The sequence below is a fragment of the Gopherus evgoodei genome, chromosome 19 (assembly GCF_007399415.2).
Source record: "Gopherus evgoodei ecotype Sinaloan lineage chromosome 19, rGopEvg1_v1.p, whole genome shotgun sequence".
NCBI lineage: Eukaryota > Metazoa > Chordata > Testudines > Testudinidae > Gopherus > Gopherus evgoodei.
Genome location: NC_044340.1, coordinates 10,545,834 through 10,568,487, shown reverse-complemented (window position 1 = coordinate 10,568,487; position 22,654 = coordinate 10,545,834). Strand labels below are relative to the sequence as shown.

The 22,654-nt window shown below is 47.7% G+C and overlaps 1 protein-coding gene across 10 annotated transcripts in view; it reads right to left on the bottom strand.

Moving 5' to 3' along the window:
• The window catches only part of NTM (neurotrimin), a 731,054-nt gene that overhangs the window by 259,032 nt on the left and 449,368 nt on the right, over positions 1-22,654 (bottom strand). The window lies entirely within an intron of this gene.

Here is a 22,654-nt window from a genome sequence, read left to right as displayed (position 1 = left end):
TGGGGAACTGTACCTTTAAGGGCTTTGGCTTCCCAGGTAGGAAATCAGGGGAAGGACACTACAGAAGCCCATCCTCTGCTATGCCGAGGCAGTTGAAATGAAAGAGGATCTCTTTCAAGCACCATGGCCCAAGTGCTGAACACCATAATACCCTAAAATTCAGATCCAGATCCCAACATCCCAATACAATAAAGTCCAGTTACGTTTTCTGTATACCAGGAGCAACTTCCACGCCTCATGACTTTATTTTGGATTGGGTGGGGGGGAGACACAGCAGCGAAGAAAAGTAAAGTTTCCAGAGAGAACACAGGTTGTGCATCTCCTCTGTACTATGCTGCATCTGAACTGAACACAAAATGGCAGCTTCCTCCACAGAATGCCTGTAAATTCGAAGGTGCAGTGCACAGAAAACAAGCATTTCCATTATTATATAGACTATAAGGCTGATACACACCCTGCATTCAAATGGCCCTACATTTTAGGGAGTTTGAATGTGGGTTTGTACTTTGCAGCTCAGGCCCTCCTGGGTTTCATTAGACCAACTCTAATAGTACTAGGTGCTGCAGCACCAGGCTGGTTCTGTCAAAGGACAGAATGGGCTTTCAGAGCAGATATGATTCTGTAAAACTCAGCAGTAAAGCATTTCATCCTGGTGCTACTCAGATGCGCCACACAGCACTTTAATGATAGCACAATTAAGCACCCGCTAATAGTGAAGGGCTTAGTAATTGGAGATGCAGCCATCAATTTTCCATGAAAAGATTCTTTTAATGAAAAAAGTCTTTTGGATAAATAGAAATTTTCATGGACACGAAACCTCCCCCATCTCCAAAGAAATTCATTTCAGGATTTCTGTCAAAAATGCCCAAACCAGAAACCGAATCATTTGTGGTTTTAAACTGAAAAAAATCTCTGATTTTTAGACAAAATCCTGTAATCTTTTCGCATTAAAAAGGGAATTTCCCCAGTATTTATAATGTACTGAATGATACATAGAATGTCTACAGTTAAGGTAGTATTCAAAGCAACTATATAAACATTAACTAATGGATACTCAAAAATCCCTATGAAGTTAGGTGACTATTGTTAGCCCCATTCTAGACGTGGATACACAGAGGCATAAAGAAGCAAAGTGACTTGCCAAAGGCTGCAGAGATAGTTGGTGTCCGAACCAGGATTAGCACTGAGGAGTTCCTGATGGTGCTCACTCACAGAGTTTGAGGCCAGAAGACATCACCAGATCGTCTGACGTTCTGCATATCATAGGCCAGCAAAACCACCCAGCGTCCACACATTAAACCCAACAACTGCAAAGTATTACAGCCCACTGGAAACTAGATTGTTATGTGCCACAGGTAGAGAATAAGAGGGGCCGAGGTGCACCAGTGTCCAAGGCCTCCACAATGGCATGGAAATGATTAATTGAGATACATCCAGATAATCCCTGCACCACACACTGCAAAGGAAGGTGAAAACCCACCACGGTCACTGTCAATTTGAGCTGGGGGAAATTCCTACCCGACCCCAATTATGGCCATCAGTTGGATCTTGTGAGCAAGAACCAGTACGCCAAGCACGGACAGAGAATGCTTGGTGCCACTTGAGAATTCCAGTCCACTCTGCCCAATGTCCCATGTCCAGCTGTGGTCATGTTTGAGGCTTCAGAGGAAAGAGATTAAAAAATAAAACAAACCAACCAAAAAAATAGAATACGGGAGAGTGGGGGAGGAGAAGGAGAGATACCTTTCTGGCTGAAGCCTTGAAGCATGAGCTTTTAGGAACATAAGACATAAACCAGAAGTAAATCCCAGGGCCTTGGAGCTCCATCTCCCACCATCACATGCAACCCCATCATACAATCCCCCTCATAAATGTGTCCTTCTTCTTCTTGAGAAAGTGTTTGGCCCCACAATGCCTCACTTTTCTGATAGTTAGAAACCTTCTTCTGATTTCCAGACTGAACTTGTTCATGGCCAGTTTAAACTCATTTGTTCTTGTCCCAGCATTGTCCTTAGCTTAAAAAAAAACCCTTCACCCTCCCTGGTATTTACCCTCCCCCTGACATATTTATAAAGAACAATTATATCCCTTTTTTCAGCCTTCTTTTTGGTAAACTAAACAAGCCAAGCTCTTCCAGTCTCCTCCATTAAATAGGCCCTTCTTTCCTCTGATCATCCTAGTAGCTCTTCTTTGCACCATGCTTCCATCCAATTAGAAAGGGGGAGGCTTTTAGACTGAACACAGGGAGGAGCTTGGCATACTGCAAGAGGCAAATGGCATTGCGGAATCTGGGAAGAATTATGTGCTATTTCCTGTGGGTTTAGGGCTACTCACTCTTTCTATACACCCCAGATCTGGAAATAATTCCCTGGCCCAGCAGCTCCCAGCAAGTACAGATGGGTTTTGCAGACCAAGATGAATAATTTGGCATATTAAAAAGACCTGGATGGGACTGCAGATTGGACTTGCGCTCTATCGCCTCTCTGGGTTTGGGGAAGAACCATAATCCATGCCTCCTGGCTAGAGAACCTTCCCATCTGGCCACTCAGGCCCCCTCTCCCCTCAGACATCTAGGGCGCTATTGCTTGTTTCTCTGAAGAAAGGCCCCCTCACTCTTAGGCAAGGTTAACAGGATAGAAAGGGAGCATCTGTTTATGAGAAGGTTATCAAGTGAAAGGCAGTAATACAGACTCCAAACCAGTGTTTCATAGCCTCTTACTTATTATTTAATTTGGCTCCAATACGTGAAATTAGGCTAATGGCTGTTAAGTGGTTAAGGCGCGCACATTGTCCATCTGCTCTGAAGGCTGCAGGCCATTGTTCTGTTTCAAAGACTGAGGAAAAATAATATGAGAGGAGCATGCTGTTAGTTTGAAAGCATCATAAATGCATCTCTCCTCCGCCCCCTTGGCTTTTTATTTCTTTTCAGCTCCAATGCTTTTCCTGCTACACGGTTAAGAAGTTCTGGAAAGCAAGTTTTTTATGGACTAGAAGGGCAAGCCAGTCTATCTCAGCAATGCCACAGATGCCAGCTGTTGCAATCGACAGGCCCAGTCCTGTAAGGTGCTGAGCACCTGCTGCTTCCACTTGGTGTCAACACCATTCAGGATTAGGCCCTTCCTGAAATAAGGCATCTCTGTTCCTCTGGGTGCAAGAGATCAGTACGCAGCAGGCATCCGGGCAAAGCTCCATGGGCGATAACGTCCCCAGACACCAGCCCGTGCGAGACCCTTGGATCATAGCCAATGAGGAAGAGAGCTCTAAATCTTCACAGAGGCCCTTGCCACATTTGAAAACAAAAGACACAAGCAAAAGTTTCTTCAGAGGCAGCGGTGATGACAGCAAGGGGGAATTACCAGAGAAAAGGGGCAAGGGCAATCCTGGGTTAGGGATAGGAGACAAGGAGAGCTGAGAAGAGCAGAGTGGAGAGGGCTTTAAGTGGCTCCTGCGTGTCTCCCTGCCTGTCTCATCACTCTGGCCATCAAGGATTAAGCAATATGAACTAGCCATCCTATGGCTTTTCCCAAGGGGGCTCCCTGCTTAGTAAGAGGTTTGATTACGTTCCAGATAAATGACATAATGGGGGCAGGTTAAATTGAATCCAACTCTGATGGAGTCTTTTAGAATGAGAGGGTCAAATGGGTGCTAAAAACTTTTCTCCATGGAGGTTTTTGGCTAAAGCAGACTAGAATAATCATGGGATTTAATCTAACACTTTACGTACCCCAGCTCTCAGAAAGCACTTTGTAAACAATGAGTCACCCGGCAGTCAGCAATAGCTCGCTCATGCATACAGCCTTGGACATTAGAACCTGGGTTTAGTGGGGGAAAATCCAGGGCAGGACACTGAGGCAATCAGCAAAGAGAATCATGGGAAATTTATCTTGTTTGTGGCCCTCCCACCAGAAACAGTCCTCAGGGAACTCGGGCTACCATCTCATCTAAAGGACAGCACATTAGTTGGGGTCAGCATTTGACAGGAACCCAAAACCCCAAGCATCAACCTGACCTGAGGGCTCAGAGCAAGCTACTACGTGAGCCCTAGTTGCTCAGGAGTTTTGAGAATGACATTGAAAACGTGGCCACAATGTGGCCAGATGGAAGAGCGAGCCTATGCCATTGTGTGCATGAGTGAAGTGCACTGTGTGCGAGAGGGCTACTGCTGTTCACGAGAAGAAAGAATTACCAACAATCATAGCAGCACCATGCACCTGCCCGGCAGCACTGGGGAACCAGTAGAACAGAAGCTGCATTTCCATAGGGCACAGCTGTTAGATTCCAGAGCTTTCGGACTAAACACATCACAGATTTCCCAGCGAGAAGGGCAGCAGGGTAAAGGAGCCTTTTATCTGCTGCAAAAAATAATGGGCTCTGTTCTCTAATTGGGGGCAATGCTGCATCCAAATGAGAGGGATTATTTCTGGAGAAGAGGGACGGTCCTGGTGATGAAAGGGAGGGTGGCTGGAGAGCAGTTAGCTTTGGACTTCATTAGAACAACAATCCCATTTGAGACCATTCTTTATTTAATTCCTTCTCCTCCAAGCCTCGAGAAATGACATTAGCTAAACAAACCTCCACCTACAACAACAGCCCCATATTTATGCTAGAGGTTACTCTGTGGTTCAGAGGTCATTGCAGAGTCTTGGCAGCAGAGGGGGAACAACTAGCTGTCAGCATCACCCAAAGAAAGGATTTGAATGTTTGCAAATGGTTCCATTTCCCCAGCTCCCCAGTGGTGCCCTGACTCTGCCTTCCCAAGGTCTCCCTTCCCTGTAGCTGTTTGCGATATCTACCATCTCCATCTGCACAATCTCTCACTGCCTTTATCTCTGAGTCCAGCATCTCTCTGCAAGAATCTGTGTGAATTACTCTTCCTCCCTATTCTATCTATCCTAGTTCATTAGCCGTACACAAGGTATATATATTCAATCAATCTCCATGTGCTCTGATGGTTGGTGTGTGCTGAATGCAAGCAGACTCCTGCACTCGGAGGCAGCTGGTTACAACAGTCAGAGAACAAATCTCCAGCCCTGATCTGTTCATTATCATAACGGTCTTTCCTGGGTCCCAATGGACCAACCCCCCGCCCTAGCTGCACCTTTCGTGCACAGTTAGGGGTCAAGCTTATGGGAAAGAAATGAAAGAAAAAGTTGAAATGTGTGTTTATTTCAATGTGCGATGTTAGAATCAAATGGCTGCACCTTGGAACAGACACCAAATTAAGATGGTCAGTGTATCTCCAGCAGCTCTGCACCTGTTTTTAGTGACGTGATCACACACTGAAATAAATGAGATGCATGCAAAGCTGATATTAAGAAGATCAAAACCTCAAGAAACTAGTTTTGCTTAGGCCAGGCCTATACTAGAAACAATGTTACATGGAGGTGATTTTTTTGCGACACTTATGCCAATAAAAGTCCTAGTATAGATGCAGTTATACTGGCATAAGAGTGCATTTACCAGTATAGCGTATTTCACTCACCAAACTGGCATAAGCTATACTGGCAAAATCACTCTTATCCTGTTATAAACTGCATCCTACGCTAGGAGGGTTTAAGTGTAAACTAGGGCTAATAAGGTCTTGCCTACACAGCCCTGAAGTGCAGACAATGGGGGAGTGAATTGCAGGGTAGGCTAGGGTGCTATCCCGTAACTCCCCCATATGGACCCTGCTGGTGTGAACTAAAAGGTACCTAGTTTGTGTTAACATTGTCTTCTTTCAAACAGGACTAGGTTAACCAAGCGTGCTGGAACAATTTGTGTAGCGGGGGTGCTGAGAACCATTGAACCAAACTGTAAACTCTGTATATGATGGAAACCACTTCAAGCCGGGGGGGGAGGGGGTGGCGGCATCTCCAGCACCCGAAGTGCCAGCATGGATGAAGTTAACATGAACTCAGTACCATTTAGTTCATGCCCACAATCTCCATATGTGGGAGTCATTGCATATTACATGCTGCAGTTCACACCCCCGTAGTCTGAACTGTGGCTCTAGCCCTTGACCAGGTAGGTGGAGAAGTTTGCTAAAGCTCACAGTTCTATTGACTGAACAAAGGAAGATGAATCCGAAGCTGAGTGAACTTGAGAAGTTCTATGATCTTCCAGCGAACCGGAGACAGGTCACAGTTGCTAAGGCTGGGCCTAAAATATCAAAGCAGGTGAAAGGCTTTATTTGAGGCTGAGATGTCTTCTGAGCAGAACTGAGATGAGTTGTGCATGACAGGTGCTAAGTTATGGCTTTGTAGAATCTGAACTCTCCTCAACCTCAAAAACGGGAGACGTTTTGACCCAGATACGGATCCAGCTTCACGGTTTGGGCATCTCTCTAGAATTGGCTGACATAGCACGCATGCACACACACACGCGCATACACACACACAGCTTTGGAGAAATTCAAGTTGTGACTTAGGCCTGACCCTTCCCATGAAACTGCCTTCAAACCAAAAATGCTGAGTCATTTGCAGCACTAGCTGTAAAAATCCCAGAGACCCAGGCTGAGATAAAAGCGTCTCTTTGCCTGTAACTACAGTGCTGGTTCCACAATTCTGCAGAGCAGTGTACAGGAGGGAGCAAGAGCATTACAGTGCTTAGCTTTTGATTATCAGTGTTCTGAAGGGTTTCTTGGCCTATTTGCTGGCCTAATTTGGCGAGACTTTCCTCAGCACTAAGCTGCCAATTGCAGGAAGGGGAATATATTTGTCTATGGGAACCATGCTGAGCTTAAAGCCAACAGAGGAGAAATGAGAGAGGAGATGCCCTTTCGGGAGCAGTTAGGACAGCTTCCTCCGAGATGGAACACAAGGTTGTGGGACAGAGCTGATCTTGGAGGTGGTCTCTGACAGGATGCAGAACCTGTGAGGGCTGAGCCCCGTAGGTCTCTGATTGAGCTTACAAGCATGCTGAGTGCCTACAGAGAGGTCCTTGGCTTGCATTGATTTCCAGGAAGCCTGGAGGGTGCTCAGCACCTTGCAGGATACGGAGGCAAGACCAGCAATAGTAATAATCTGACTTTCCCCACTAGGGAAAAAGAGAGAGGGGAAGGAGTTGCTTGGATTTTCTAACAACATGGACCTGGCAGGAAAAGCTAATCTGGCAATTCCGCAGTGCTCGACCTCTCCTGCCAGTATATTCAATGTGGGTGACTCCACAGCATGCTTCTTTTAAGAATCCATTGCTCTCAAAGGCAAAGTTATTGTAATTTCCAGCCACTTACAAAAAGGCGAATTTAACAAGCAATCAGACTGAGATCTGGATCACCCATAAGTGTGGCACAGTGAGGCCAAGAAATTACATGCAATGACCTAAATGGGACATTCCCCCAACACCAGGACATCACAGCCAGAGGACGAGTGTGTTGGAGGGGTCGTTCTCAGTATAGTTAACTACTGAGGATTGCTGATGAAGGGATATGGGTAGGGAAGGAATTGAGAGCCCAGGGCAGAAGAAAGGGAGTAGTGTCCTATCACAGGTCAGGTGAGTTGACACAGGTGCCCATTGCTATAAGGGAATGAAGGTCTGCACTGTCTTGGGGTTTTAAGGATTGTCCTGCTAGGGGGACTGCACGGAGCAGGGCATGGGTAAAAGACTTGGGACAACCTGTCAGCCATAGGTCACCTGTTCAAACACAGCCCCTGATCTGCCACAACCTAAATGATGGTGTCATTTGATGGCTTCGCAATGGCCTCCATTGAAGAGAGTCCAGGTCTCAGTGGGAAAGAATCCATAACTGGTAGAACTAACTGCCCCCTTGTTGTGAGGATGAGCAGAGAGGCCAATGACTGATTGACCTCCCCATCTCCTCCCTAGATGTGATCCTTCCAGGTCAGGTCTGAGTCATAGTGGTATTACAGAGAACCTGGCTTCCCCACTGCCTATGCTGTACCTCCCCTGTGGCTGAACGGAGAGGATGCTGGTCTCCAGGACTGCCAATCTGCCAGTGCCACATTCACACACAAATGGATTTTCTGGTTTTTAAATGATTATGCTCCCCTCATGTGAAATCCAGGTCCCACAGCCACTGGTCTGCATGTGTTTCCCTGAAAGCCCTGGATCCAGGAGCCAACTGGCACCGCTGGCTGCATTTGCAGGGGAAACGGAGAGGCAATGCCAGCTTTTAGTGACAAAAGGAGTGTTTATAACAGGCATGGTGACAGCTGTCCGAATGCCACATTTATTTACAAAACGGTTAAATTACTGGCAGTTGGCGCTGCAAAGGGAAAGCTGAGAAGAAGAGCTGACACCTCCCCATCTCGCTCACTCAGCAGCACCAGCTCCTCTTTGTAGATCAGAACGTTTTGTTCCCCCTTTCCACCAACTTCTCTCTCTTGCAAGCCATGAGACTATGCCACCTGAAAGCACTGAGCTAGAAGGTGGGGGAATATGCTTAAATTAATAGCGTCATCACAGTGGTGATCGTTACAAGCTGCCTGCAGCTCAAATGCTGCATCACACCTTTCTGTTCCCACCTAAACCTGCTGAGGGCCTGATGCTGCTCAATGAACTTTGACTTTACAAGAGCTCAAGTACTACAGTGACAGATGGACCTGGCTCATCATTTGCAGAATAAAGTTAGGGCTGGTGATTGACAGCCCTGGGGCTTGAATCCAAAGGAAAGGTGCAGCCCATGGGGTAAGATTTTCCTACATTAAAGCTGGCTATCACGCGTCTGCTTTTTACTGAGAGGACCCCTTCTAGGAGTGAGATGTGGTTCATTCAGGCCTAAACCACAGGCCGGGACTCCCTGCAGCTGGGCCACTTGTGATGTGGAAAATGGAGTGAGGTCACCAAGCAGGCCACAGAAGAGCTGTATGTTACCCCTTGCAGACTTGAAAGGCTCCACCTCTCACTCACCTCCCCAAAAGTCTGTGTGCTCATAACTTAAGCCTCTTAAGAAATTGCTGACAGTGTTCTCCATGAGGCATGGAAAAGCAAAGATCTTTAGGAGTCAGGGGTGAGGCGTGCAGATGGGAAAACTCCTGTATTCAGAACTAGTTGGAAACTAAAATTCTCCAGGAATCCATGAAGATGGGCAAACCTGCAGTTATAACTTTTGTGCATGTACATGCATGTGTGTATAGCCCAGCACTGAATAAACATGAAGACAGGATTTCCCCAGCCCTGTCTCAGGAGAAGCAGCCCTTCCAGAATTGGGGCAAATCAGGTCATTCTCATTATAGAGCATAATTATAGGAAACCCAAAATAAGATTCATCTATCTAGGGTTAAACATTGCACATAGTGTCATGGAATCTGAGCATCAGGAGACAGAAAATGAATGCTTAAATCTCTTGGACCTCAGAAGAACCATACATGAGTCAACGGGCAGATGATGTTCTTAGGAGCAAAATGCCAGTATCAGAGAGACCAGGTCTCATCTCTCTCACACATACACAACCCATCTGCTATAGGCTGGGAGGAATCCAAAATGCTCCTTCATAAACAGAACATCATGCACGATATTCTACACTGATTTACACCCCCTAAAGCCAATTGGGTTGCAGTGGGTCTTAGCCAGCCTAGGATTTGCAGAAATTGACACTTAGTGTGAAGTTTGCTCTGAGTGGAAGAAGGTGACCCAGATTCTAAGGTTAGAAAGGACCATTGTACTCCACTCATCTGACCTCTTGCATAACATCTGCCAGAGAACTTGCCCCCAAACAATTCCCAGAGCGGATGTAATGCAGACTAAAGCTGGGTGGGAACTGGATTTTTGTTTCCTGGAGAATTCTAAGATTTCCAAATTCCTTCTGTTCTTAAACAGAATGAAAACAAAACATTTCAACATTTCCTGAAAAAATGACATTCTGGAAAATGTATTGTCTGGGGTCAAAACATTTTGATAAAATCAAAACGTTTTGTTTAGATTTCAACTTATTTTATGTAATATAAACTTTGCAAAAACTGACATCAAAAGTAATCTTGTGATGAAAAATGGAGATGTTCCATTCTGAAAAGATCAAAATACTTGCCCTGCAATTTTTCTTTCTAAATGAACTTGTCAAAATCAACTTAATGTTTCCTTTTCACTAATCAGCATTTTCTGACTGAAAAAATATTTCCAGCCAGCTTGTGTTGAAACTTTTTACTCATCCAAGCTCCTCTTTTCCCATTTGCCAGTTGGACTTGAGAGTAGACTCTTCTTTTCCACGCTTTCCAGAAAAGCTTTCCAGCTGCTTAATGGAGAGTTTATGGGAAGAGCCAAATGTTCTAGAGGTGGGTGGAGAAAGGTAATTCCTTCCACAGAGGATTTTGATACTTCAAAATCTGGTTTCATTCCAATTTGGATCAAAACCCAAACCTTTCAAAATTCGCCACAAAGGGAGATGAAGCCATGGGCATAGGAAGCCCAGGCTGTGAAGGAGTCATGGCCTAAAAGACAGCCCACCCAGGACTTCCAGAGTCTCAGCTCCCAATCTACCCACCAGCCAGGCTGCTGAGGTGGCAGGTGAGTAAACTAGCAGGAAACAAGACAGTTTTCCAGCGTAAATCTGCTGGAGGTCAGGGTTACGTTGGAAATTTGGCAAAGTCAAGCCATCACTGTGGAACAGTTCCATTTTGAGGAATCAGCAAATTCTGACGAAAAAACCCCCAAAACATTTTATTGGAATTTCTCTGACCAGCTGTAATTCTGATCATCATTTTATATTAATGGGATCTAGGGAAAACAGCTGATTTTCCAGAATAAAAACCCAATCTTCAGAAATAAGGAAATACAAAGCTGGATGCATAACCATATAGTAAGCAAGAGCCAAACCCTGTAGTCTAGGAATTTCAAATGTGACTATGGGAAGCAGGTGCACAGGGCCCATTACATTTTATTGCAAGTTGAACACCTAACTCCTATAGGTCCATCTGAAAACCCCAACTGTGGTCTTTACGCAGACCCTGCTTCCTTTGAACTCAATAGGAGTTTCATAAGGAGTGCAGAAATGTTATTTATTAGAGACTGGCTTAAACCAAAGCCCTAGATCCAAAACCCTGTGTTGTGAATGGTTCAGGATCGTAGCCTAGATCTGTATAAAAATGTCAAGACTAGCCCCTATCTCAATGATGAGTCCAAACAACCCTGATCTTTGAGGTGATTCAAAACCTGGGTTTGAATTCTGTGACTCTGCCCCACTTCTGTTATTTATGCAATTTTACATCTTCTTCCTCACCTCTGAGAATTAGGCTTGCCTGCCTGCTCTGTACAATGCTTCTCATTAGAGGTGCCCAGAAAACATGAGCTTGAAAAACTCTGCTGCTGCTGCATGGAGAAAGCGAAGCTGAGAAATAATGAACCCACCACAAAAAAAACAGACTGTAAAACCCAAACTAATGAATGTCTGGATCGTCTCCGGGGCTCTGCATGTGTCTGATAAAACAGACGCAAGTGTCAGAGCCATTTATGGTTGCAGGCTGGTCAAAATCTCCCATCTCTGGAAAAAAAAACTGTGATATTTCAGCAGCTGCTTGTGTTGGAAGGTAGTTTTATTCTTGACTTACTCTGTCCTCACTGACATGCAGAGCTGAACTCCCTTGTCTCTAATTCAACAATCTGTGCCCTTTCTTTCTACACCCCCCCCGCCACACACAGTAGTCACCACCTTTAGGTGCATTGCAGCCCTTCACTGCCTTGTCTCAGTCACGACACTAATATTTTTTTCCATCAGCTGCAAAGTTAACCTGACACACTAATCCTAAAATCACCCGGCTCTCTAACTATGCACATAAACTCCTTCCTCTATGGCTGCTTCTTGGTAGGGGGACACACCACTCATTGCACGTAGAAGCTTCCGTACAGGCAAAAGTGAGATTCTTAATATACTAATAATTTGGACATGGTTCAGCATTATAACGAATGCCCCAGCACATGGAGCGGTTAGCCTGATTCTCAGGACATTTTACATAAGGATATTCTGGGGCTAATCCTCCACTGCTTTGTACAATGTAACCGAATCAGTCTGGTAGCATTTCACACAAATGCAATATGACTAAAGATGCAAAGCTGTGTCTAGAACAGGGGTTGGCAACCTTTCAGAAGTGGTGTGCTGAGTCTTCATTTATTCCCTCTGATTTAAGGTTTCGCATGCCAGTAATACATTTTAATGTTTATAGGTCTCTTTCTAGAAGTCTATTCTACATAATTAAACTATTGTTGTATGTAAAGTAAATGAGGTTTTTAAAATGTTTAAGAAACTTCATTTAAAATTAAATTGAAATGCAGAGCCTCCTGGACCAGTGGCCAGGACCTGGGCAGTGAGAGTGTCACTGAAAATCAGTTCGTGCGCCCCCTTCGGCATGTGTGCCATAGGTTGCCTATCCCTGGTCTAGAAGGTCTCTGCCTTGCTACCCCACTCACAACTTACTGACAGTTTGAACATTCCAGCCAACCCAATTTTTTTCTTCCGGCCTGATCCAAAGTCCATTAAGCATAAGAAATAGCCTCCCATGGACTTTAATGAGTCTTCGTTTGGGCTCTTTGTCTCTATTGCATTGATGAGAAGCATTCCCACCCCCTGGTTTGACCGTATATTTTCATTTCAATTCTGTTACCTTTTTTTTTAACCCACTGATATGATTGGAGACTGATTCATCCTCTTTTGGGGGGCCAGAGAACCCCCAAAAATAACAGAAATGCATAAAGCTGCCAAGGTTTTTTGTTTGTTTGTTTGTTTGTTTATTTGTTTGAGGAGGGAGAAGATACAGCAAGATGAAAACTCTTAGCTAGAGTCGAGTGACACTGATTTATTCCAGCTGAAGAACTGGTCCTCAGTATGTATTAATTAATATGTATATGTCACAGTAAATCCACACGGCACTATAGAGTAAGGAAGCGGTGCCAAACAACAACAAGTGCATGGCCACTAAGGGCTTTGGCAATGCCAAATGAGATGATATGAGGATGAGGCACTGGGTAAGGATTCCGGTTAGAGATGGAATCAAGCTATCTGGGTGTTCATCCTTCACACTGCAGCTCAGGATATTCAGGTCTGAGTGGGTGGCCGGGACCCCAGCAGGTAGCAGCGCGTCATTAAAAATCCTGCCCGTCCCGGCCTGCTCTTCTCCGCCCCTCCTGCCAGCATTTGCACATGCTTTCCTGACTTCCATCACTTCCGGCGGGAGGCTGTGTTTCCGGGTTAGTGTGTCCATACCGCTACCTGGTACCCATGAAGTCTGAGCGGCCCTGGAAGCGGCCCCGCCGGCATGGGCAGGAATAGGGACCCAGCCCCACAGGACTTGCAGTGCCCGCGAGGCCTGTAAGTGGGGAAAGGTCCTGCATCCCAGAGGCACCGTGCACCCACCCGCCCTAAGCATGGCCGGCCCTGCTCCCTGCACTCAGGCAGGCTGCCCCAGGGTTGGAGCCCCGGTGCTGGGATGAGCTTGGCTCTGTACTGGAGCAGGCCGCATCCCACAGCCCGAATCCGAGACTGGGGGCTGCGGCTGCCACCTGCTGGACCCTGGGAACAGCTGGGTCGTGCCTCTTTCCCCACCCCAGGTCACTGGTCCCCACTCCCCTCTGGCACTGAGGGTAGAACCCAGGAGTCCAGAGCCTTGGTCTCCATCTGCCCCTCACCCCCTCACCCAGCTGGAAACCTAGGAAACCAGAGTCCTCGCTCCCAGCACTCCTCCCTCGAGTGTCAGACACCAGCCCCTTCCCAGAACCCAGGAGTCCCAACTCCCACCCCACTCCCTGCCCTACCCCCCACACACACCCCGAGCCCTCTGCCATGAACCCTGCATCCCCCAGCCCTCTGTCCTGACCCCTGCACCCCCACACACACTCCCAGTCCTCTGCTCTGACCCCTGCACCCCCTCACACACCTCCAGTCCTCTGCTCTGACCCCTGTACTCCCTCACACACCCCCAGTCCGCTGCTCTGACCCCTGCACCCCCTCACACACGCCCAGTCCTCTGCTCTGACCCCTGCACCCCCACACACACCCCTAGTCCTCTGCTCTGACCCCTGCACCCCCTCACACACCCCTAGTCCTCTGCTCTGACCCCTGCAACACCCTTGACCCCAGCCAACTCCAGCCCCCCCACACCTACCCAGCCCCCCCACCCCATATCTTGACTCCTGCATCCCCCACATCCCCACCCCCACCCTGAGAACCAAATGAGAGTTCCTGCACTGCCCCCCCCATTCCCACCTGCACCCCTCACACCAAATAGGAGCTGCCCAGGTAAGCACCCCACACCCAAACCTTCTGCCCCAATCCTGAGCCCCTTCCTTCATTCTAGCTCCCGTCCAGACCCTACACCCCAACCCCCAGCCTGCTCCTTCACCCCCAGCCCTGTGCTCAATGCACGCCAGCCATCAGCTCAGAGCAGAGAGAGAGGAAGGGAATGGGCTCAAACCAGGGAGAAGGTAGGTACCCATTCCATGTGGGCAGGGCCGGGACCCCAGACCAGCAGCGGGCTGAGTGGCAGCGGGCTGAGCCGCTCAGCCCACTGTCGGTCTGGGATCCCGACCGCCGGCCCCACTCAGTCCACTGCCAGCCCCAGGTTCTGGCTGCCGGCCTCTTGCCAGCTGGGGTCCCAGCCGCTGGTCCTTGCTGCTGGCCTAGGTGAACAGAACCCTGGGCTAGCAGCAGACTGAACAGGCCAGTGGTGTAAGATCAGCATTTTAATTTAATTTTAAATGAAGCTTCTTAAACATTTTGAAAACCTTGTTTACTTTACATATGACAATAAATTAGTTATATAAAATAGACAAAGAGAGGCCTTCTAAAAACGTTAAAATGTATTACTGGCACACGAAACCTTGAATTAGAGTGAATAAATGAAGACTCGGCACACCACGTCTAAAAGGTTGCCGACCCCTGAGCTATACCAACCCACCTGAAATTCCTTATAGCCATGGCTTCACTGACCCAGGCCTCCACGAGCTGCCATCACTCATTGCATTCACTCCTCCATAAACTGGGACACTCCTTCAGACAGGTCCAGAGCACATGATACTCTACAGGCAGCCCCTCTATCAGAAAAAAATATCAAGGGAAACCTTCCCCCGGCTTAGATGAAAATGGCACTTAAAAATCCACGCATATCCCAACTGTTTCCACTTAAACCTGGTTCCATCTCAGCCACCTCTCTCCCGTCACCGAGATGTACTAACATGTCACATTAGCAATAAACTCTCTTTATAAAAACATGCCACCGTGAGCAAAGCAATTGACTTAGAGGCTGCAAACAAGCTTCCTTTGAACAATACACACTGGTAATAATGCTCCATGCTTCCACAGCCCCTTTTGAGTGACGAGCTTAAAGTGCGCTGCAGGGCACCCGATTTTACGGGCGAAAGGTGACATGACTTGCTGAAAGGCGAGGCAGAGCTCGGGATGGAACCCAGGGGTTCTGACTCCCAGTGCTCCCCCCTACAATTTGCAATGATTTTCATGGTGAAGGTGGTACTTGGAGGGTGAGTGAATATGGGCGGAAATGTGTTCTGTGGCTCATACACACACACACACACCTTTATGCAAAGGCCTTAGCACAAAATCTATTTAATTGTTGGTTTGCCAGCCTCTCCCTTCCAGAGATCACAAATCTTTAAAGGGATTGGGCCTGGAAGGGAAATAGAAGACACTCCCATGACCCAAAATGAGGTTCCCGTGATCCATGTGGAGCAGCAGGGGATCAAGGCAGAGTGAACAAGGCACTAAAGGGACCAGAAGAAGTTGTTCATGATAGCGTCAAATGAGTCAGTGGCTTAATTCTATCCTGGCCTTGCACACATACAGTATTGTCAGGCTGCCTCCACAGCTGTGGACTCTTTTACAGCTCAGGGAGCAGCAGAAGCAGGGTGACTGCTCCTCTGCTTTGGAAGTCAGAAGCAGAAAGCCCAGACCAATCCCCCAAAGAACCCATCTGTGAGCAAGCCGGGAGGAAAAAGCAGGTAGGAGTTCTGTTCTTTACCCGATGAAGCTCTGAAATGAACAAGTGCAGAAGGTGAAAAAAATACCAAGTGGTGAACATTCGAGACATCAGAATGGGATGAATATTTCATGGGAACAGCATGCTGGGGGCCTGAGCCCTGGAAAGGAACATGAGTACTGATCCACTAGCAGGGAGTTGGATGGGTGTACAAGCATGCTGGGAGTGCTGGGGTGAATGGTGAGAGACTCAGGCTGACTCTGACCTCATTGGCGTGATGGAGAGGTGTGAAAAAGTCCCCACATGACTGAAGCAGCGCCCCTTCAGGGAGGGACTGGGATCCAGGAACACATGGCGTATTGTACACAGGGCTGCAAAGTACGAAACCATGCGACTCACGGTGCCGTTCCTCATCGCTGCCCCACTTCCGACGGCTGCCCTCCACCTGCATGGGGATGGTGGCTGTCCCACTCTACCTTCACCGGTTTAGCTCTGCCTGCTGCCCCATTTCACCCACTGCGCTCCACTCACCACCTGCACTGTCCCATCCACTGAATGCCTGGCACTGCCCATCCACTTCCACCTGCCCCTGCTGCCCTTGGCCCTGCTCCAGCTTCTTTTCAAAAGAGCACGAGTCCTTCCAGCAGTGGACATCCTGCTGGGTGGGGGGAGGGGAGCATGAGGCCCAGCACTCAGATTGTCCTAAGAGATCCCTGCCCAGGGTCCTTCAGAGTGATGGCTGGGAAGGAGCTTTTCTGTCCCCTGCATCCTGGCAGAGACTCTCTCAGCTCATTGATTACAAACCACTGGCAGCAGACCAAAAACCGCAGGAGAGATTTCCCATCACTCAACTCTGGCAGCCTGCAATTGGGCCGGAATCAGGGGCTGTGCTTGGCACGGAAGAGGGTGAGATTCCAGTATTCATTAATGTGCTCAAATATCCAAAAGAGACAAGCAACAGCGGAGCAAAGCTGAGTCCTGCTGTAAGTGGTGAACCAAAGGCGCAGGCTGCTTGGGCTGATTTTTGCCTTGTGTTTCCACTAGTGGGAGCAGGGGGAAAAACCCACAAGCTGCATTCTCAGCTGTGGACCAGAGGAAAAACTCAGAGCAAACTCCAGCACTTGAGCTGGAAGATTTGCAGGAGTTTCAGAGGAACCAAGCAAAGGTTTTGAGGGAATTTCAGCCTCTTTTCAGTTCTCAGTGAAAGCCTGATGTGGGTGAAATATGAACAGACATGTGAAAGGCTTGAAATCTGAGCACTGCCCCCAATTGGCTGCAAATCAGAAATCAGCCCGTGTGTTGGAAATATTAAACTGGGACCATTTTCAGAGGAAACAGGCCTTTTTTTCCTAAGCCAGGTTCTTTTTTCACTTAGGAACTGGAAGTTTCATATTCTTTTTTCACTTAGGAACTGGAAAGTTTCATAGTAGTGTCCATGTGTCCAAGTGAAAACAGGCTTGTTTTGGTATGGAGCCAAGTTGCCAATTCCCCAATATTATTCCAGGGGAGCAATACTGGGTGAAATGAATATGCAAAATATAGCCGTGAAAAATGTTGCAAAAGGGTCCATGGAAAAACATGTTGCAGTTTTGCAGGACCTAAGTCGAGACCACAGGAAACTCTGGGGCTAGGAGCCAAATCCAAGCAAAAGTCCGCTGTGTTCAGCGTGGACATCTGGAGTTATTCAATTCAAATGCAAAAATGTAGGGAGTCCACTCCACATCAAGCAAACCCAGGCAAAAATGTATAAAATTCCTGCAAAAAAATTACCCCAATCCTGAACTAGGACCCACGGGGGCCTGTGGCCTCCTTGGGGGCACCAGTGACTGCAGTGCAATGCTGTATGGGTACAAAAAACAGGAGTACAAATGTCATCAGATGCTGATGCAATTCCAAGATCAAGACTTAAAGTGTGGAGTGAAATTGCCAGGATGGATATTCTCTGCTGGTACATCTACATTGCAGCTGGGAGCATGCGTCTCAGCTCAGGCAGACAGACATGCTAGCTCTGCTTGAGGTAGCATGCTAAAATAGCAGCATAACTGGGGAGAACACAAATCCTGGCTTGGACTAGCTGCCCAAGGGGTTCAGGTGCTCCTGGCTGCAGAGTAGACGTACCCTATGACAACAAAACAGCGGGATTCGAGGCAATGCACCCACTTGCCAACTTTTCATGCAGCATCTGGCACTTCCTGGTTCCAGTCAAGCTGGAAACATAGTAAGAGGAGTCAAGTGCCAGTGGGGTAGCCGCGTTAGTCTGGATCTGTAAAAGGCAACAAAGAGTCCTGTGGCACCTTACAGACTAACAGAAGTATTGGAGCATAAGCTTTTGTGGGTGAATACCCACTTTGTTAGACACATGCAAGAGGAGTGTCATTCATGGTATATCAGTGCTTCTGGTCCAGCTAGAAACGGGAAGCATAGAGGACAATGGAACGGAAGATGACAGGCCTCAATCTTCCTATAATGATGAAGAGGTTAAAGGAGTTACTGTAGGTGGCTGACTTCTTGTGGAAGTGAAGGGAAAGTTATCTACTTGTTTCCATAATATAAGAACTAGGGGCCACAAATGAAATTAATGGGCAGCAGGTTTAAAACAAACAAAAGAAAGTTCTTCTTCACACAGCACACTGTGGAACTCCTTACCTGAGGAGGTTGTGAAGGTAGGACTATAACGGTTTAAAAGAGAACTAGATAAATTCATGGGAGTTAAGTCCATTAATGGCTATTAGCCAGGATGGTTAAGGAATGGTGTCCCTAGACTCTGTTTGTCAGAGGGTGGAGATGGATGGCAGGAGAGAGATCACTTGATCATTACCCGTTAGGTTCACTACCCGCTGGGGCACTTGGCATTGGCCACTGTTGGCAGACAGGATATTGGGTTGGATGGACCTTTGGTCTGACCTAGTATGGCCGTTCTTATGTTGGGAGCATTCATTTATTAATGATGTGTCAAGACACCTGGGACCTTGGACAGGAGTCCTTTATTACTGGAAATCTAAATAATTCTCATCTCATGTCAGCTTTACAGTAGGGTAGCTCCATTGATACCAACAAAGCTACTAACTGATCTATGCCAGTTTAGGTGAGATTAGAATCCAGGCCTTTGTTGTTGTTGTTGTTGTTTTTTAACATTAACCAAACTTTTTTTTTCAAAAATCCCCCCCAAAATTGGGCTTGGTTCAAGTTTTGGGAGAAGGTTCAGGTTAGTTTGTCTGTGATGGGAACATTGTCACCTATCATTAACACTGAATAATGTTAATAGTACCATGTATGAGATAATATCTTCAGGCTGGGCTGAAACTGGACCTGGAAATAGTCTTATAGCATGGATAAAACCTTTGTTCCCCACAGCTTGTGCTTGAGCGGGGGGTTAGGGGGATGACACACAACACTTGCAGCTCTGGGGACTGGTATAGGCAATGTCACATTTCATATCTAGGCCACCAGTTTGAGTCAGTCTTTTCAGGTAATGCCCATCATTCAGAACCATCTAATGCAGTGGTTCTCAGCCTTTTCCATCTGGAACCCCATACTGGCAGGTGCTTTTATCTAGCCAGGACCCCTTTCCTACTTAGCAATACAGGAAGGACAGGGTAGTTGTGACCCCTCGACAGCCATGCATGATCTCCCTTACAGTCATGACAGCTAGGTCAAGAACCCGGATCTAATAACTGATCTTTGGCATTGATCTAATGAATTAGTGGCTACTCAGCCTGGTTGCCCCTTGACAGGTGTGCCGCCTCTCCTAAAATGATCCTGTAACAGACATTAGCTCGGCCCTTGAGCAGAGAGGTCAAGGACTTAATGGACCAGGGAGAGTGGACCCTTCTTTAACCCTGTGATAGAGATTGTTCTATGCCAGGATGAAAGCACGTTGGCATGGGGCAGTGTGAGGCGTTTCGCTGGTCACTGTTCAGACTGTAACAGTGCTGTGGACAAAGACTGGCCTTCAGTCTCCCCAGGGTTGCAATCTGGTGCCTTTCACAAGCGCTGAATTAACTTCATTCTCAAGGACAGCGTGGACAGAGTTTATAACAACCTCATTGGCTAATGTGACAGAAGGTGGCCGGGGGGGCGGGGGGGGGGGGGGCGCGTCCAGGACTCTCATAGTGCTCCAGGGAATCTGCTTCTTTGGCAGTCAAGTTATTAAACTTGTGTTCCCTTTGCTGGCTGTGAAAGGACAAGAACAAAACTCCAGAGCCTCCTGCTTCCTTCAAACTCCTTTGCTGCAGTTTGCTGCTTTCCAGACTCAAACGGAAATCAGCTGGAAACAAGGAAGCCTTTTCTTTGAGTCACTTCCATTAACTTCCATGCTGCCAGCAGTTGAGAGGGCATTGTCCACCTACAGGGTCAGAGGAGAAACCCATTGGTGGTGATGGGGAAGGACAGTGATCAGCACAAGCTTCTCTGAAGAGCATTACCATTCAGAACAAGTTAACTCAAACAACAGATCAATAGTTACACATGGAGCCAGCCTCTGCCATCAGGCTTCGGACAAGGAGGGTGAGGAGAGAGTGCAAGAGACGCTCATGCGTCTTTGCTTTCCTATCTTGGAAATCGTTATTTTCCTGCACTTTTCCCCACCAGCCAGTAACTACTGCACAGCTCAAAGCGGGCGTGCCCACAAGTGTCTGTGACTGCCTGTGTGCCCATGTGAGCGCACGTGTGAAGTCACAGGTGAGCACAGTGCACATGCTCATGCATATGGGTGTAGGGCATACGCATGGTTTGCATGTCTATAAGCACATGTGTGGGAATGGGCATCTGTGAGCCTACATATGTTGTGTGTAGCCAAGAGTATGACTGCCTGAATAATGATTCTCAACACGGGTCATCAGCAGGGGTAGAACTCAGAAGCAGCCAAAACACAGTCCTCTACCACTTGAGCTAAAGGACTAACTCCATGAGATGATATATTAGTAGGCTGTTATCTTTGATGTGCAATGGCCACTACAAGGGTATTACGCTCACATGGTTCGCACGTTCCTGGGAATGCATGCAAGGTGTAAACGGGCATCTCTTCATGCATATTGGTGCACGGGTGTTTGTGTCTATGGACGTCTGTTGCCAAACATTGTCTCTCATTAAGCTCCTGTGGTGGATGGGCTCTAGTGTTAAACTCAGCAAAGCACACTGCTGTCCCGAGGTGCTGGCTGAATGCATTCAATCACACCACTGCTGCCTGCTCAACTGAACCCACCGTTCCCTGTGGCAGCCCATCTTTGTGCTGGATTTTTCACTCTTTCCCACGGGCCTCATTCATAAAAAGGGAAATGACCCAGCTGCTGACTCACGCTATTGATCCTTTGTTCCAGGCTGACACCACAGCACCACTCGCAGTAGAGTACGTGTCTATCGCGCACAAAGTGCCCAGGCTTACATTAGAACCAAGTGACCAGGATACACCTCCAGCACTGCCAGAATCCCCCCGCCCCACTGCCACTCTAGTCAGACCTGACACAGAGACATAAAGACCAATTCACATTCTCCTTCCCTTTGAGTAACTTGGGGGGTGGGAGGGAGAGAACTGGGGTGTCAGTCAGTGCCAGCCCCCTGGTCTGTATCCTAGTGTCACCTTTGCTGCCTGGTGCCCACATGCCCCTGCCGGATCCTGTGCCTTTTGCATGCATTCTGGTCACAAATGAAGGACTGGCCTCTGAACACTGGGCAGTGCTGCTCATGGTGGGAGTCACAGGCAAGCTTCTCCCAAAAGAGCTCAGCAGGCTTAGCCCTGACCTGGGTCACCCCCTGTTTTTTCCAATACTAGGCAGCCTCACACACAGCCAGGCTAATGCGGATCAGATACGAGGGACAACCACCCTTCTCTTCTGCTACTGGGATCCTCGAAACCCAGGAATCCTGCAGCGAGCAAGCAGGTGCAGGCTAGGAGGGAATTGACAGCAACCCAGCTGGAGGAACCTGTGAGGCATAGTCTCTACATTGGCATTGTGATTATATTTCCAGGGGCAGTACATGGCCCTAATTTCATTTCTTTTCCCTGCACCACTCCAAAAGAGACACTCAACCAGCATTCCATGGCTTCTCCCCTGGAGCCAGCCCCACTTTTTGCCCATGCTTGGCACTGCTCCACTCACTGACGCAGAGGAGAGTTTAGATTTTGCCTGACACACCCCGCAGATGGTCATGCAGCGCCGGTGCAACATGCGGCCACTAAAAAGTCGCCCCTGAGCACCAGAGAGTTTTAATCGCCGGTTGTGAAGCTTGCAATTAAAACCAATCATTTAAAGAAAAGAAAAGGAAAAAAAAAGAAAGATCCTCATCATCGGAGACAGAAGAGACCTATTAGACGACCATGTCCGTCTGCTGCCAGAGGAGGAATGGGTGTCCAGGCAAAGGACAACCTAGATATCGCATTGATTGCGAACTGAGACATTGTGTGTTTGGCAGCATCCTCAGCCTCTACATCTCTTGAATAAAGCTCATCTCTTCTTCCCTTTAAACAGCCCCCCAGCAAGGCTAACAGAGGAGGAGGGCAATGCCCCTAGCTGTCTCTGAACACTCCAAAGAGTTAATGCCTGCAGGGAGTGGACCCCCCCCTGCCACGCCAGAGCGTGCATGCAATGGGATTTTAATGAGCAGTTCTGCAGGCGAGGCACGCTGGTGTTTGCACCCGCCATGCCTGGCACCAAACTGACACCCCTCCCATCCCTGAGACTTTACGGCTGCTCCTCACTCTGCCCCTCTCGTGCCAAAAAGAGCCCGCTTCTGGCTCACTACAAGCCTGTCGGTGCCTGCAAACCAAACAGGGGACTCAAACTTCAGCACCATTTATA